Source organism: Rhinatrema bivittatum, chromosome 5 (genome assembly GCF_901001135.1).
Source record: "Rhinatrema bivittatum chromosome 5, aRhiBiv1.1, whole genome shotgun sequence".
NCBI classification, from domain to species: Eukaryota; Metazoa; Chordata; class Amphibia; order Gymnophiona; family Rhinatrematidae; genus Rhinatrema; species Rhinatrema bivittatum.
The window spans coordinates 92394981-92411571 of record NC_042619.1 but is presented as its reverse complement, the minus strand read 5'-3'; positions in this window follow the sequence as shown (position 1 = coordinate 92411571).

Below are 16591 nucleotides of genomic sequence, written 5' to 3'. Positions count from 1 at the left end.
AATTTCTTGCAGTTGAGGTGACAGTCAATGGATACGCCGAGGCTCCGAACATGGGTGGGAAAGGTGAGTTCTCAGGACCCTTACACTTTGGAATGTTAATGTCAGCAAATGCTTTTCACCTTGTGATCTTAAATCAAAGGAGTGCTGTTGTAATGTCCTGGGCAAAAGTGCATTTAAGAAAAGACAATTGGATATCTAATTAAGTCAGTCTCTCAAACATAGGAGCTGACTTCCTTATGCACATAAGAAATAAAGGCTCAGAAAACTTAAACCACTGCTAACTCAAAATGACTTCCGAACAATACTGCAGGCACTAATCTTCTCCAGCACAGATTACTGCAATCCCCTTATGCTAGGACTACCTAATACAACATTAAGACCACTGCAAATACTTCAGAACACAGCAGCTAGAATACTAACTGGAAAAAGAAGGAGGGACCATATAACTGAAACCCTAGCAGAGTTACATTGGCTACCAATTGAACACAGAATTAAATACAAAACCCTATGTATCATTCACAAACTAATTTATGATGAGAAATCAGACTGGTTGAACACAGCATTACGGGTACACACTCCACACAGGAACCTCCGCTCAGCAAATAAAGCACTCCTAACCATTCCATCAGTTAAAACAGCAAGACTGACACAAGTGAGAGAAAGAGCCCTATCACTAGCAGGACCCATAATCTGGAACACAATGCCTCCAGAGATCAGGCTACAAAGTGATCTCAAGACATTCAAGAAAAACCTAAAAACATGGCTTTTTAAACAAGCATTTTACAAATAGACAGGAGAATAGAAAGAAATATTTCAGGAAAAGACAGAAAGGCACCGACATACAGTCCTTAGGACTATACAGTAGATTAGTCTATGAACTCCACACCACAATAAACCATAACTATAATACTATGTGTAATAAAACTACCAGTGTAAGTACCTTGGTACAATTGGTCATGAACTACTTCGCTAAATGACTATGTCTAATGATATATTGTAACCGAACCTTTGACGGCACCTGTTAGAATGTACTATTGTACACTTTTACCTACATTAAATATGTGCCTACATGTAAACCGTTGCGACGGTATTTAACTTAGCAATGGTATAGAAAAGTTTTTAAATAAATAAATAAATAAAATAAAATAATCTGTTGCCTCTGTTGTCATGTCCTTGGTAAACTTTTTTCATTGCAGTAGAAATTCCATGTGTGATGGGGAAGAGTATAGTGGTGGGGATATAATCCCAAACACCCGGCCACAATGAATAGATGGGCAATGAAATGCTAACTGAAACTGGGGAAGCTAACAAATTTGGTAGCACAGTAATAATAGGAGATTTCAATTACCCCAATATTGACTGGGTAAATGTCACATCAGGACATGCTAGGGAAGAAAAGTTTCTCGATGAAAACAAATAAATAACTGCTACATAGAACAGCTAGTCTGGGAACCAATGAGAGGCGCAGCCATTTTAGACCTTCTTAGTGGAACATAGAATTTGGTGCGAGAGGTGACAGTTGTCAGCAACAGTGATCATAATGCGATCAAATTTGGGTTAATGACTTAAGGGAAGACCCTAAGTAAATCTATTGCCCTAGCATTTAACTTTCAAAAGGGAGACTGATAAAATGAGGAAAATAGAAAAAAGCTTAAAACTGTTGCTGCAAAGGTAAAAGCTTTACATCGGGTGTGGACATTGTTTAAAAATATTATTTTGGAATCCCAGACCAGATGTATTCCATGCATTACAAATGGTAGAAGGAAGGCCAAAAGACTGGCATGGTTAAAAGGTGAGGTGAAAGAGAGCCTATTTTAACCACAAGAACTTCTTTCAAAAATTGGGAAAAGGGTACAGCTGAAGTAAATAGGAAAAAGCATAAGCATTGGGAAATTAGATCTAAAACATTGATAAGGCAGGCAAAAAGTCAGTTTGAATAGAAGCTGACCATAAAGGCAAAAACCCATCATAAAACCTTTTTAAAATATATCTGCAGCTGGAAGCCTGTGAGGGAGTCAGTTGGACTAATAGATGACTGTGGGGTTAAAGGCTACAGTGGAATGATTAAATGAAGAGGATGTTGCAGAGATACCTCTGCTGGAAACAGTATTTAATGGTGATGATTCAGAAGAACTGAAACAAATCACAGTGATCCTGGGTGATGTAATAGAGCAGATTGACAAACTAAAGGGTAGCAAATTGCCTGGACCAGATGGTTTACCCCCCCCGCCCCCCCCCCCCCCCATCCAGAGTTTTGAAAAAACTCAAAATGAAATTGCAGATCTAATAGTAATTTTTAACTTATCATTAAAATCGTCCATTGTATCTGAAGATTGGCATCATATTGGCCACCCTCCAATCTTTAAAAAGGGCTCCAGGGGTGATCTGGGAAATCATAGACCAGTGAGCCTGACGTCAGTGCCAAGAAAAATCATAGAAAATATTCTAAAGAATAAAATCATAGTATACAGAAAGTCATGGTTTAATAGGACACAGCATGGATTAACACAAGGGAAGCATTGCTTCACCAATCTACTATATTTTTTAAGGGGTTAATAAGCATATGGATATAATGTATTTGGATTTTCAGAAGGTGTTTAATACTATCCCCAAGAGAGACGCCTAAGAAAAAGACAAATTCATGTCCTATTGTGGATTGCAAACTGGTTAAAAGATAGCAAACAGAGTAGGAATAAATGGTCAATTTTCTCAGAAGAGGAAGGTAAACGGTGGAGTGCCTCAGGGATCTGCACTGGGACTGGTGCTTTTTAATATATTTTATAAATAATCTGTAAAAGAGAACGAGTGAGGTAATCAAATTTGCAGATGACATAAAATTATTCTGAGTAGTGAAATCATAAGCAGATTGTAAGAAATTGTAGGAAGACCTTTCAAGACAAGGAGATTGTGCATCCAAATGGCAGATGAAATTTAATGTGGCAAGTGCGAAGTGGTGCACATAGGGAAAAGTAACCCATACTGTAGTTACATGATGTCAGTTTCAATATTAGGAGTTACATCTCAGGAAAAAGATCTGAGCATCATCATGGACAAATATTTTGACATCCTCAGCTCAGTGTGCAGCAACTGTCAAAAAAGCAAACAATGTTAGGAATTATTAGGAAAGGAATGGGGAATAAAACAGAGAATGTCATAATACCTCTATCATGCCATGGTGAGACTGCACCTTGAGTATGTGTGCAGTTCTAATCTCTGCATTTCAAAAACGATATAGATGAACTGAAAAAAGGTACAAAGAAGAGCAACCAAAATGATAAAAGGGGATGGAACTGTTCCCGTATGAGGAAAGGCTAAAGAGATTAGGACTATTTTGCTCGAGGAAGAGACAACTGAGGGGGAATATGATAGAGGTCTATAAAATCATGAGTGGAATAGAACGGGTAAATGTGAATTGGATAGAGATGTGAATCGGAACTGGAATCGGTTCGGTTCCGGTTCCGATTCAAATCGTGCATTTTTTTTCGTCCAGCCCGATCGGTTTTTTTTTATCGGCTGCGCCCAATCCAATAAACAAAAAACCCACCCCGACCCTTTAAAACCGCTCCCTTAGCCTCCACCACCCTCTCGACCCCCCCCAAAAACGTTTTAAAATTACCTGGTGGTCCAGCGGGGGTCCCGGGAGCGTTCTCTCGCGCTCGGGCTGTCGGCTGATAAACAAAAAACCCACCCCGACCCTTTAAAACCGCTCCCTTAGCCTCCACCACCCTCCCGACCCTCCCCAAAACCGCTTTAAAAATGGCGCCGGCTGTCCAGTGCTCCTACCATGTGACAGGGGCCGGCCAATAGCACGGTTACCCTGTCACATGGTAAGGGCAAAGGGCCATCGGCGCCATTTTTATTAGTGGCAGCTGACGGCCCGAGAGCGGGAGATCACACCCGGGGCCCACTGGACCACCAGGTAATTTTAAAATAGTTTTGGGGAGGGTCGGGAGGGTGGTGGAGGCTAAGGGAGCGGTTTTAAAGGGTCGGGGTGGGTTTTTAGGTTGTGTCCTAACTCCCGTTAGTGTGCACTAACCCGATTAATGATTTTTTCACGATAAATCGGTGGAATTTCTATTGTATCGCACTCTTTAACGATTAATGACGATTTAAAAAATATCGGACGATATTTTAAATCGTCAAAAAATGATTCACATCCCTAGAAATGGATATTTACTTTTTCAATAATACAAAAACTAGGGGACACACCATGAAGTTAGTGTTGAGTTCGGAATAAACAGTCAGCTTGGGAGTTAGCAATCTGTTGTTAACGGAGTTGCTGGAATTAGCAATCTGATGAGTTTGGAGTTAACAGTCTACTTGGGAGTTAGCAATCTGTTGTTATTTAGGAGAGTTGTGGGTGGATCCTTGGACTGATGGCAGATGACCATGCCCCCCCGGAGGAAGATCCCAAGAGGGACCACCGGTCAGGCTCAGAGTATGGAGACAGACACACACTAGTTCTTTTATTAGACAGTATACTGAACCACCAGAGGTGGCAGTAGTGAGCTGGAATGCCCGGCTGGGCAGTAGTCCCTCAGATACTGGAACAGTGATCTCTGGAGGCTGAGCTGTAGAGAAACTGAAATATAGTGAGTAGGCAGGGTATGCAGAGTTCATGTACTGAACCAGATGGTAACACTCACACAATGTCTCGTAGAAGCCCAGGAGCTGGAATGTATAGGCCCTCAAGGAGCGAGTACCTGGATCCATGGAAAGCTCTGAGAGAGCGATGGTAACTCACTGATGTAGTTGGTAGTGATGACGTCCAGGCAGTAGAGAGTACCGAGTAAGTCTGGGAACGAGGGCCCTCGAGGAGCGAGTACCGGTTCCAGACTGTCACCTGAAAAACAAAGGAGAGAGCGAGGCCCCCGAGGAGCAGATAGCCCTAGTAAGTCCGAGGAGGCAGAGTAGCTTAGGTAGAGTAACCCTTGCTAACTCAATCTGTTAGCAATTTCTAAGACCTTATATATCCATCGCAGGTGACATCATCCTCGGGACGCCCCCGAGGTTCGCGCCATCACCAATACTTCAGTCGGGGCCGCGCCACACGCATGCCCCTAGGCCTCCAGGAAACATGGCGGTATGCAGCATCTCGCTGGTCCGGGGATGCTGGAGGGCCTTGGCAGAAGGACGCCGCAGCAGCCAATCATCCCACGGACGAAGAGGAAGGTGCCAAAGATGTAAGGAGGGTGGAGAGAGGGCGTCGGGGACCGACGGACACAACAGTACCCCCCTTCAAAGGGCAATTTTCTCTTCGGGTACCAGGCTTAGGTTTTGAAGGATGCGGAAGGTGGAACTGACAAAGCATCTCTTTGTCCAGGATATTGGTCTGAGGCTTCCAAGAGATCACTTCGGGGCCGAAACCTTCCCACTTTAGAAGGTATTCAAAAGTCTTGCCCCTTTTACGAATGTCCAGAATCTCTGTGATTTTGAGTTCTACTTCTTCTTCTGTATTGAAGATAAATGAGTCTTGAGATATAGAGGATAGTTCACTAGGAATAGTATCATCTTCGTCTGGAGGTACTGAAGAACATACACTGGTTAATGTATTGTCTTCATCTTGAGATATTGAAGAACATTCACTGGTTAGTGTATTGTCTTCTTTTCCCCCAAAACAAGTGTCCGCACCAGCTGGCGACTCAGATGGTTGGATAAAGTCCTTCTGGAGATTTTCTTCAATGTCTTCCAATGTTGCTTTATTCTCAAAAGCTGAGAGAGAGTGCACCTGTCCTTTCGGAAACTCAGTTTTTGACTTCTGTAGTATGGCACAGTCATAGGGCTCCAGTGGAAGAAGAATATCAACTACTTCTTTGGAGAAGATATCCCCAAAGGGGGTGTACTGGAGCGGCAGTCCCGGTACTGCTGGAGTCGCAGGCCTGCCAATAATAGGCAATAGGGGTGTGCATTCGTTTTGAACTTAAATGTAAAACGCTACTTTTTTTTTTTTTTTAACTTAAAAAAGTGATGAGGCGAAAACGATCGGATTTTCAACTTATTCAACATAGCTATGTTGAATACGTTGGAAATCGCGATTGTTGATCCAAAATAAAAATTTAAACCCCTCACCTTCCTTAATCCCCCCCCAAAGACTTACCACAACTCCCTGGTGGTCCAGCGAGGAGTCAGGACGCCATTTCTGAACTCCTTTGTGAGGAGCACGTGAATTCGGCGCCACGTCGGAGTGACGCGGCGTCACGTGATTCCCCGCGGGATCGCTCCGGGACCCTCCGTTCGACCCAAAAGGAACTTTTGGCCAGCTTGGGGGTGTCAGGAGGCCCCCCCAAGCTGGCCAAAAGTTCCTTTTGGAGAGAGCGGTAGCAAATAGAGACGGATGTAAGGCAAAGTGCATGCAGCACTGGTTCAAAAAGCCCCAGGTCTTCTGGATTTCTCTAGAAAAGCAGATTGGGGCCGCCAGTGGTATAGCATTCTTTAAAGTTACCTCCGGTGACTGACTTTCTTGGTTGGAGGCTGTGCCTTGAACCTTCTGTGTGTGTAGCTGATGAAATGTTGCAGTAAGTTTCTCCAAGGCGTCTTGCTGCTCCATAATGCGCTGGGCCAGGCCCGGTATGGCCTGCAAGGCATTCAGTTGTGCCGGATCCATGGAGTTAGCAATCTGTTGTTATTTAGAAGAGTTGTGGGTGGATCCTTGAACCGGTGGCAGATGACCATGACCTGGGGCAGATCCCGAGAGGGACCACCGGTCAGGCTCAGAGTATGGAGACAGACACACACTAGTTCTTTTATTAGACAGTATACTGAACCACCAGAGGTGGCAGTAGTGAGCTGGAATGTCCGGCTGGGCTGTAGACCCTCAGATACTGGAACAGCGATCCCTGGAGGCTGAGCTGTAGAGAAACTGAAATATAGTGAGTAGGCAGGGTATGCAGAGTTCATGTACTGAACCAGATGGTAACACTCACACAATGTCTTGTAGAAGCCCAGGAGCTGGAATGTATAGGCCCTCGAGGAGTGAGTACCTGGTTCCAGGGAAAGCTCTGAGAGAGCTATGGTAACTCACTGATGTAGTTGGTAGTGATGACTTCCAGGCAGAAGAGAGTACCGAGTAAGTCTGGGAACGAGGGCCCTCAAGGAGCGAGTACCAGTTCCAGACTGTCACCTGAAAAACAAAGGAGAGAGCGAGGCCCCCGAGGAGCGGGTACCCCTAGTAAGTCCGAGGAGGCAGAGTAGCTTAGGTAGAGTAACCCATGCTAACTCAATCTGTTAGCAATTTCTAAGATCTTATATATCCGTCGCGGGTGACGTCATCCTCGGGGGACGCCCCCGAAGTTCGTGCCATCGCCGGTACTTCAGTCGGGGCCGCGCCGCGCTGCGCATGCGCCCCTAGGCCTCCAGGAAGCATGGCGGTATGCAGCGTCTTTCTGGTCCAGGGACGCCGGAGGGCCTCGGCAGAAGGACGCCGCAGCAGCCAATCGTCCCACGGACGAAGATGGAGGCGCCAAAGAGGTAAGGAGGGCAGAGAGAGGGTGTCGGGGACCGACGGACACAACTATTAGTAAGAGGCACATTTAAAACAAATTGGAGAAAATTCTTAATTCAATGGACAATTAAGCTTTGAAATTCATTGCCTGAGGATATGGTAAAGGCAGTTAAAGAAGCTGGGTTTAAAAAAGTTTGGGCAAGTTTCTGAAGAAGAAGTCCATAAACCTGTTATTAATCAGATGGGAAAAGCCACTATTTATCCCTGGCTGATAGCAGTATGAGATTATTTACTGTTTGGAATCCTGACAGTTACTTGTGACCTGGATTGGGCACTGTTGGAAACAGAATACTGGGCTTGATGGACTCTTGGTCTGATCCAGTATGGCAAATCTTATGTTCTTTTACTCAGTTCTAACTGATGTAGAACAAGTTCTGTTGCCAACCTTATTTGAGGTTTAGAAAGTAAATTTGCCTTTTGGCTAAGTTTGATTTTCTTCTTGGCCTTTTGGATGTGATTAAGATCATTTTATATCGGGAAAGTTAATATCTAGATTTAAATAATATAGGGGAATTCCAATACTATTGAAAATCAGATGTGTGAATATTTCATGATGCCGAGTTTCTTCCGTTTGGTACAGAAACTTGCATATTGTTATGATAATGTTCTTTATGTGAATTGGTGCAGTAAGTGCATTATTAAACATTGGAGATGGTTTTTCCTTAGATGAAACTAGTAAAGAAATGAAGTCTACTGGTAACCAAGGCAGTAAACAATGGCAAGACAGCTTTACAAATGCTTGCTTTTAACCAGTTTTAACCAGATTTCAAAGAGGCAAAACCAACAACTACAATTACAATCTACGTCGGTGAAAGAGAGTTTAGTTAATGATGGGGACATTTCGGTATTTAATTTATCTGATGTTCGACTTACTGATCCCATGTTGGAACTCCTTAATAAAGGTTTCTCATTTGTTCCTGCTAGTAAGTATGATGCGTTTCAAACTTGCATGGAATTATATAAATTTTTTAGACGGCTACATATACGGGAATATTTCTCTAACGAAGTTGTTCAATATGAGAGAGGAGGGTTATATAAGCCATCTAAATGGGTACCTCCTATCCCTCCAAGTCATTTAATACAGACTTTCCAGACATTAGTATTGTCTGATGTAGATCAGATAGATGATCAATCTGAATTTTTACAATATAATCTCTCTAAGGAACAATGGACAGCCCTTAAGCAGTTGCGGGATAATTCTTCTATTAAAATTGTTTCAGCCGATAAGGGTGGTGGAATTGTTGCATGAATAACTCTGATTATGACCGGGAGGTTTATAGGCAATTATCCGATGAACAATCTTATTGTAAATTAGAAAGTGATCCTACTGTTTCTTTGCACCGACAAATTACTGAGATCTTGGAGGTAGCTTTTAAGGAGAAGATCATTACCAATAAAGAATTCCAATATTTACAGGTTTTGTTTCCAGTTATGGCTTATTTCTACATCTTGCCTAAAATTCACAAAACTTTGATTGACCCTCCAGGTCGACCAATAGTGGCTGGTATTGGTACAGTATTGGAACCCATTGCTAAATTATTAGATCATTTATTGCAACCCAGTGTAATGGCCATCCGCTCTTATGTGAAAGATTCTATGGATTTTATCAACTCGTTAACATTACCAGATGCCCAACCTGATTGGGTATTGATAACCGCAGATATAACTTCATTATACACCAGTATTCCCCAATAGGCAGCTTTGGATATCATCAAGGGGGAGCTTATTAAGATGGATATTTCAACATGTAGATTTAATTTTCTGTCTTCTATTGCCGAGATGGCGCTCACTATGAATATTTTCAGCTATAAAACTGAGTACTTCTTACAGACTAAAGGCATCCCTATGGGGTCCCCAATGGCCCCGAGTGTTGCCTGTCTTTATGTGGCACATTTCGAGGAGAATTGTATCTACAGTTCCTCTTTATTCCAGTATGTTATACATTGGAGGCGCTTCATAGATGATTTGTTTTTTATTTGGAATGGGAATGATGTCGATTTGGAAAGGTTTTTGAGGTTATTGAATTCTAGTGATCCTAACTTGGTATTTACTGTAGTTCAAAATAAACAATCTATAACGTTTTTAGACATGAAAGTATATATTCATGAACATAGATTGGTTACCAGTGTTCATAGGAAGATCACTGATCGTAATACTCTGCTACACTATCGCAGCTTTCATCCAAAGACACTCAAAGATAATATCCCAATCGGCCAGTTTTTGCGATACAGACGGTTATGCAGTTCCACTGTAGAATTTAAACTTCAAGCTCAGCAATTATCGGAGAGGTTTATAGCTAGGGGATACAGTAAGTCCACGGTTAAGAAAGCGTATAAACGTGCACTTTACTCGAACAGAGATAATCTTTTAATACCTAACATCAAGGAGAAACCTACTTGTCCCATCTGTTCTATTCCTTATTCCATAAAGTTGACAGATGTTAAAAAAGCTATTCTAAAACATTGGCATATTTTGGCTTCTAATCCTTGTTTCAAGGAAAATCCAATTTTTGCAGTCAAGAAACGCCAATCATTACGTGAACAGCTGGTAAATAGGAATGATCTTATAGATCTTGATCAGGCTTTTGGCCAAGTTGCATGTGGGTCATGTTCGGTGTGTTCGCTTGTGTTGACTTGTCAATATTTTCAACATCCACATTTGAAACACCCGTACAGAATTCCAAAAACATTTACTTGTAATTCAAGTGGTGTGGTGTATGCCATACTTTGCCCATGTAATTTAATTTACGTGGGCCAAAGTGCACGGCCCATTCGATTAAGAATTATTGATCATCGCAGCCGTATTAAATCGCATCGAGAACACGCCCCCTTGGTTGATCACTGGGTTATGATGAATCATTCCCTCAATGACATTCAATTTTTTGTTGTTAAGCAAATAACATTAAGGAATGGAGGGGATCTGTCCAGTGCTCTCAGGAAATCAGAACAGCGTTTTATTTATAACTGGCGCACAGCAGCCCCATTTGGCCTTAACGGCCCGATTGAATGGCATGCATTTTTTTGAATTTCTCGATTGGGTTTTACATCTGAGGTGTTTCAAGATTGTGTGGTTTGGAAGTTGATCATAGATAATTAATTATATCAAGGGATTGTGAGCATTGATTAGTGAGTATATATAAAGTTTTGAAGGATTGAATTTGTTACCCGATGCCTGATGTAACATATTACGTCTGATCACATGTAAGTATGGCGTTCCTGGGTGGTTGTGTTGGTGAGGAGTATTGTGGAAAGTAGGTACATTTTTTGAACTTTTTAACATAGTTTATATTTCTTTTTGAATAGAAACTTTGAAGCACAACATGTGAAGTCTTTTGACCCCGACATATTGCGATATGTGAGCATCTCCAATTATCATTTAAGTTTTCAACATTTTAACGGTTCAGCCTATGCGGCGTCTTTGGAGATCATGTTCATTGGTATAGAAACACTGTAAGTTTAGAGAATATAAGTGGGGGAGGTGTTGTTAGAGTATGATTATTAGATCTGTTTCTTGATATTTATCGTCATTTGTTGTAGATGCGGGTCAGTGGTTATACATGTGTCTTTTTTGATTGGTGTGTATACAGAAGGCTACTGTGCCGTGGTTACAATTGTATCTTGGTGAGGTATAGTGAGATACTTTATATCCATATGAGGTAAGGTTTTGGTTTGTTGAGTGGGGTTCGATAAGAATAGGGCAATTGGAATTTTGTTTAATAAATATTTTTTATTTTAATTTTTCAGAGTGTGGATATATTATGAAATAATCATGAGATGTAATTAATCAACAAGAAAGCCTCCGTGTAAGATATATATGGATATGAAGGCTCTACTATACGGATAAATTATCCACTGTGAAATTAGTCCCTGAGGAAGCCTAATTGAAAGGCGAAACAAAGATATCTTTTGTTGGACAAAGATTTCAGAAGATCTATAGCTAAAAGAAGTTTAGTGAGCTGTAGTTAATACACCCAGACATTGTATTGACATTGTTGTACACACATTGATGTATTAATTGAATATTTATACAGATAGTGCTTTTTGTGCATAAATATGTTTTTAAAAGATGAAATGAGTGTGATTGTGGAATGAATGTGCTAGTTTAGTTTTTAATATGTTTACACAGGTGAGTGTGTTGTGAATTTCAATAAATGGTTACACATTATTTGATGATGTGATCTCTCTGTTGTGTGATATGCTTTTAACCAGTGGCATGGCACTTTTAAAATGCTTTTTGGCATCACAATGTGCTCTTCTGGCCTCCCCAAGATTTCAGCTGAATTGAACTGAACTGGCCTGTTTCCCTATAGGAAGAGAAATGGAAAAAGATTTGTAAGTGCTGTGGTCATGGAGTACTTGAAATGTGTGACCTGGGGTTCACTAGATACTCTCTCTGTGGCACATTTGATTGAGAAGTTTTATTAAAAGGGTGAATAGACAGACACAATTTTATAAGGCTACTTTCCTTCTAGGAAATTAGGCTAAAAATGTACTTGAATACCTATGAGATTATCTTTTACAAAATGGTTTGAGGTTTTTAGCATTGAAAGCTTTGATTTGTAAGGAGTATGGTCTTTGTAGTGAGAAATTAAGGTAGTACTAGCTTTAGTAAGCCTAGATCTATACTAGGAAACATTTGTCAGCAAGAAGGAACATATCTATCTTTCAGATAGAATTATCCAATTTGCAAAATGGGAAAGCTCCATAATAGATAGTAACACAGTAGATGACAGTAGCCCAAGACCAATTGACTCATCCAGTCCTGCTAAGTTGTCTTCCTCTCTGGTTCTCTACCACTCTGGGTAGGTGAGCATAGAAAGTCTGATGTGTAAACTAACATACCAGCTACCCCTCTTGCCAAATATCTTTTACCCACCTTCTCAACTCTATCTCTGCATTCTGTATCTGTTCCACATGTGCTTAAACTGTTACACTGCTGGCCTCCACAATCAGCCATTCCAGGTATTTGCCATCTTCCTCTCTTGGTTCTTACAAGTTCCACATGTTAATATGACACCCAGGCTCCTTTCCATGTTTTACCACCAATCTTTGTAATCGGACAGCTACCAAAACTAGTGAAACTGTAGTCCAAACATTTGGCTGCCCTATGCTCGTGGATGGGGTATAACAATAGCTGCTCCATGCAGGATACTCCACCCTTCTTGGAAGCTTGATAGCAGACAAACTGTATTGTTGCTTCTCAAGAGATATTAATCCATCATGTTGAACTGAAGTAATATATGAATGGTTAATGTGACTAGCAAAATAAAAATAGTGACTGTAGGCTGTCCTAAATGATGGTTCAAGTAGTTCAGATTTTTCCAAGGACAAGCAGGATGGTAGTCCTCGCACATGGGAGACATTTGATGGAGCCCGGCACAGAAAACTTATATCAAGGTTTCTAGAACTTTGACTGAGTCTCACTGAACATGCCCATGCATGCACTATATCACATGTCCATGCGAGATCCCTTCAGTCTTTCTTTTTCCACGGGGCCCAGTGATTGTGGTTTTCAGTGGGGTTTTTCTCTTTTCAACGAGTTCCCGTGGGATGAGTCGATCCTCTGCATTGTTCAGAGAGGGTACAAATTAAATCTATTCAATATCCTGTCAAACTGTCCTCCAAGCTTGACTTGGGTGCTCATAGTTCATCAGGAGATACTGCTTTCAGAGCTCTCCTCCCTGTTAATGGTCAGAGCAGTTGAGCCCATTTCACCAGGTCAGAGAGGGCAGGGATTTTACTCCAGGTACTTTCTAATTTACAAAAAATGGGGGACTCATCCAATCCTAGACCTAAGGGCCTTGAATAAATTTCTCAAAAAAAGAAAAGCTTAAGATGATTTCCCAGGGCACCTTGATCTCTTTTCTGCAAAAGGGAGACTGTCTATGCTAAAGAATACCTACACTCACATTGAAATCTTCCCCAGATTTGTGGTAGGAAACCTGCACCTTCAGTATCACGTTCTGTCAGTTGGGCTCATGTCCTCCCCACATGTCTTCACAAAATGCTTAGTTGTGGTGGGGCACACCTACCCAGCCTGGAGGTGCATATGTTTCCCTATCTGGATGATTGGCTGATCATGAGCACATCTTGGGCAGGAGCCGAGAAGTCTGTACTTATGACTATCTGGGTATTAGAATTACTAGGGTTCTTCATAAAGTACCCAAAGTCTCACTTCTGCCCGTCACCTCAGTTGGAATTTATAGGATCTGTGCTAGACATGACTCAGCCCAGAGCATTCCTTCTGCAGCAATGGGCTGTTACCCTGATGGCCATTGCAGTAGCAATCCAAGTGAGTCAGCATACATCATCTTGGCACATGTCGAGGCTATTGGGTCACATAGTCACAACTGTTCATGTTGTCCTCATGGCAAGTCTATTTATGAAAGAGCCCATGTACCTTGCAGTCCCAATGGCTTCAAGCCACTCGGTATCCTCAGGTTTGTATCCAAGTTACTCCATTACTCTGGGATTCTCTGACCTGGTGGTGGGACAATTCCAAATGGTGGGAGGAGTTTCCTTCCAAATTCCTTTGGTGCAAATTGTCCTAACCACGGATGCATCCAACCTGGTCTGGGGAGCTCACCCAGGGCTCCTGGTCTGCCCGGGAATGTCAGTACTAGATAAATTTCCTGGAGATCCGGGTAATTGTGTTTGCTATGGGCTTTCAGAGATCGACAGTCCAGCAAAATTATACTGATCTAGACGGACAATCAAATGGCAATTATGTTACATCAAAAAGCAGAGAGGTATGGGATCCTACCTCCTCTGTTATGAAGCGGTTTAGCTTTGGGCCTGGACAGACTCTTAAGGGATGGTGCTCAGGGCCACCTGTCTAGCTGGTCTGGAGAACAAGGTGGCAGATAGACTTGAGTCGGTCTTTCAGACCCCACAAATGGTAGTGACCAGGGGGAATCTGATCTTCCACCTGTAGGGTACCCTAGAATTGGATCAATTTGCAGGCCCCTGGAACAGAAAGGTCACCCTCTATTGTTCCATTTACAGGTTGCACAGCAAGCTAGCCTCATATGCCTTTGCCCTCCATTGGGGCCAGGAACTTCTGAATATATATTCGCCAATTCCTCTGATTGTAAATACTTTTTTTTTGTTGAAACCCAGGGATGAAAAGGGGACCACAATTCTTATAGTCCCACATTGGCCAAGACAGATTTGGTTTCCGCTTCTTTGGGAGTTGTCCACCTGGAAACCAGTCGGACTAGAGTTCCCCAGATCTCATCACTTGGGATCAAGGCAGGTTGATCATTCCAAGCTCCAGGCCCTCTCGCTCACTTACTGGATATTGAGGATGATTATGTTTCTCTTGACCATTCTGAAGATGTCTCATGTTCTCCTGGCTTCCAGAAAGCCTTCCACCAGAAAGTCTTACGGACTGAAGTGGAAGAGGTTTATTATCTGGGGTGAGCAAAGGGCCTTGAACCCCTTCTCCTGCTCAACACACAAATTGCTTGACTACTTTCTACATCTTTCTGATGCTGGTCTTATGACCAACTCAGTCAGGGGTATACCTTAGTGCAGTTGGTGCATATCATAATCATATAGAAGATAAGCCTATCTCTGTATAGCCTTTAGCTGTATGTCTTATGCGGGGGGTTGCTTCATTTGAAGCCACCCATTAAACCTCCTGTTGTGTCATGGAACCTCAACATGGTTTTGTCCTAGCTGATGAAAGCTCACTTTGAGCTGCTGCATTTCTGTGACCTGACGTGTCTGACTTGGAAGATCGTATTTTTAATGGTAGTTACTTCAGCGCACAGGGGCAGTGAGCTTCAAGCCTTAGAGAATTATCCGCTTTAGGCTAAGTATTTTTCATAATAGGGTGGTCTTGCATATGCACCCAAAGGTTTTGCCTGAACTGGTGTTGGAAATCAATCTATTGTCCTTCCAGCTTTTTTTCCACTTCTCATGCTCACCATGGTGAACACACTCTGCACAGTTTGGACTGCAAGAGAGCCCTGACCTTCTATATGGACAGAAGCTCATTAAAATGTCCACTTAGCTTTTTGTTTCTTTCAATCAGAGTCAAAAAACCATCATGAGTCAAAAAACCTTTTTTATCTTAAAATTCTACTTTTATGGTTTTTTTTCTTTTTTAACGTGAAGGAATGACTAAAAAAGTCTAAATGTCCCAGCATGAAAAAACCCATTATATGCATACTCATATTTAATCAGTACAACTGAAAAAGGTATCAATTTAACTTGGAAATGAAGTTTCAAATGTAGAATTCCCAACAATTTGTTCCTTGTTGCATTCTGCCACTGTCAGCGTTTTGCCCACACGGACTGTATCAAGGAAATCCAAATTTTCTTGAAGAATGAAACTAAGGCTAAGTATGTAAGTATGCACGTGTACTGTCCATCATATATATATGATGGACAGTACTATTGAAATAAAAAGCATTTGTTAATTTTGCAACTTTAAATATATGCTCAATATTGTGCTGTTTCATAAAAAACTAATCTTATTCATAGCGCAATTGCCTATCTCAAAAATATCTTAAACAGAAATGGCCGAAATAAAGAGCAGTTTTTCACACAGTATCTTTAAAGGTTCTCACAAAATCTCAACACATTAATTTTTATCACCAGAAGCCAAAATGTGGCAAAAAAGCCTTTCCACACTTAATGGACATTTCAAAGGAGTGGAGGAGCAACTTTATTTAAAGAACCAGCTTCATTTTGAATGAACGTGTCAAATCAGAGAATAACACGTTCTCTGCATTAATTGATCAGTGTTTTCTCTCCAATCGAAAATAGTAGTTACTATCCCCAACCAGTCCACAATGAATTCATCTTTTTTAAAAAAAGAATTCAACTTAAAAAAAAAAAGTATATTAAAAAACGAGGATATGTTGATGTGAATCGCTCCAATCTCTTCACATCTTTGGTTGACATAAATCACAAAAATTGTTCCCACTCTATGCAGTTATTTGAATCGCTGGATTCCAAACACTTTAAAATACATATTCATCTTTTCTCTCTTAGAGGGAAACTCTTCTTGGTTCAATCACCTCCATATGGTTGTTTTGAAACGGATTTGATTGCAAATAACAAGCTCCACAAATTTATGACT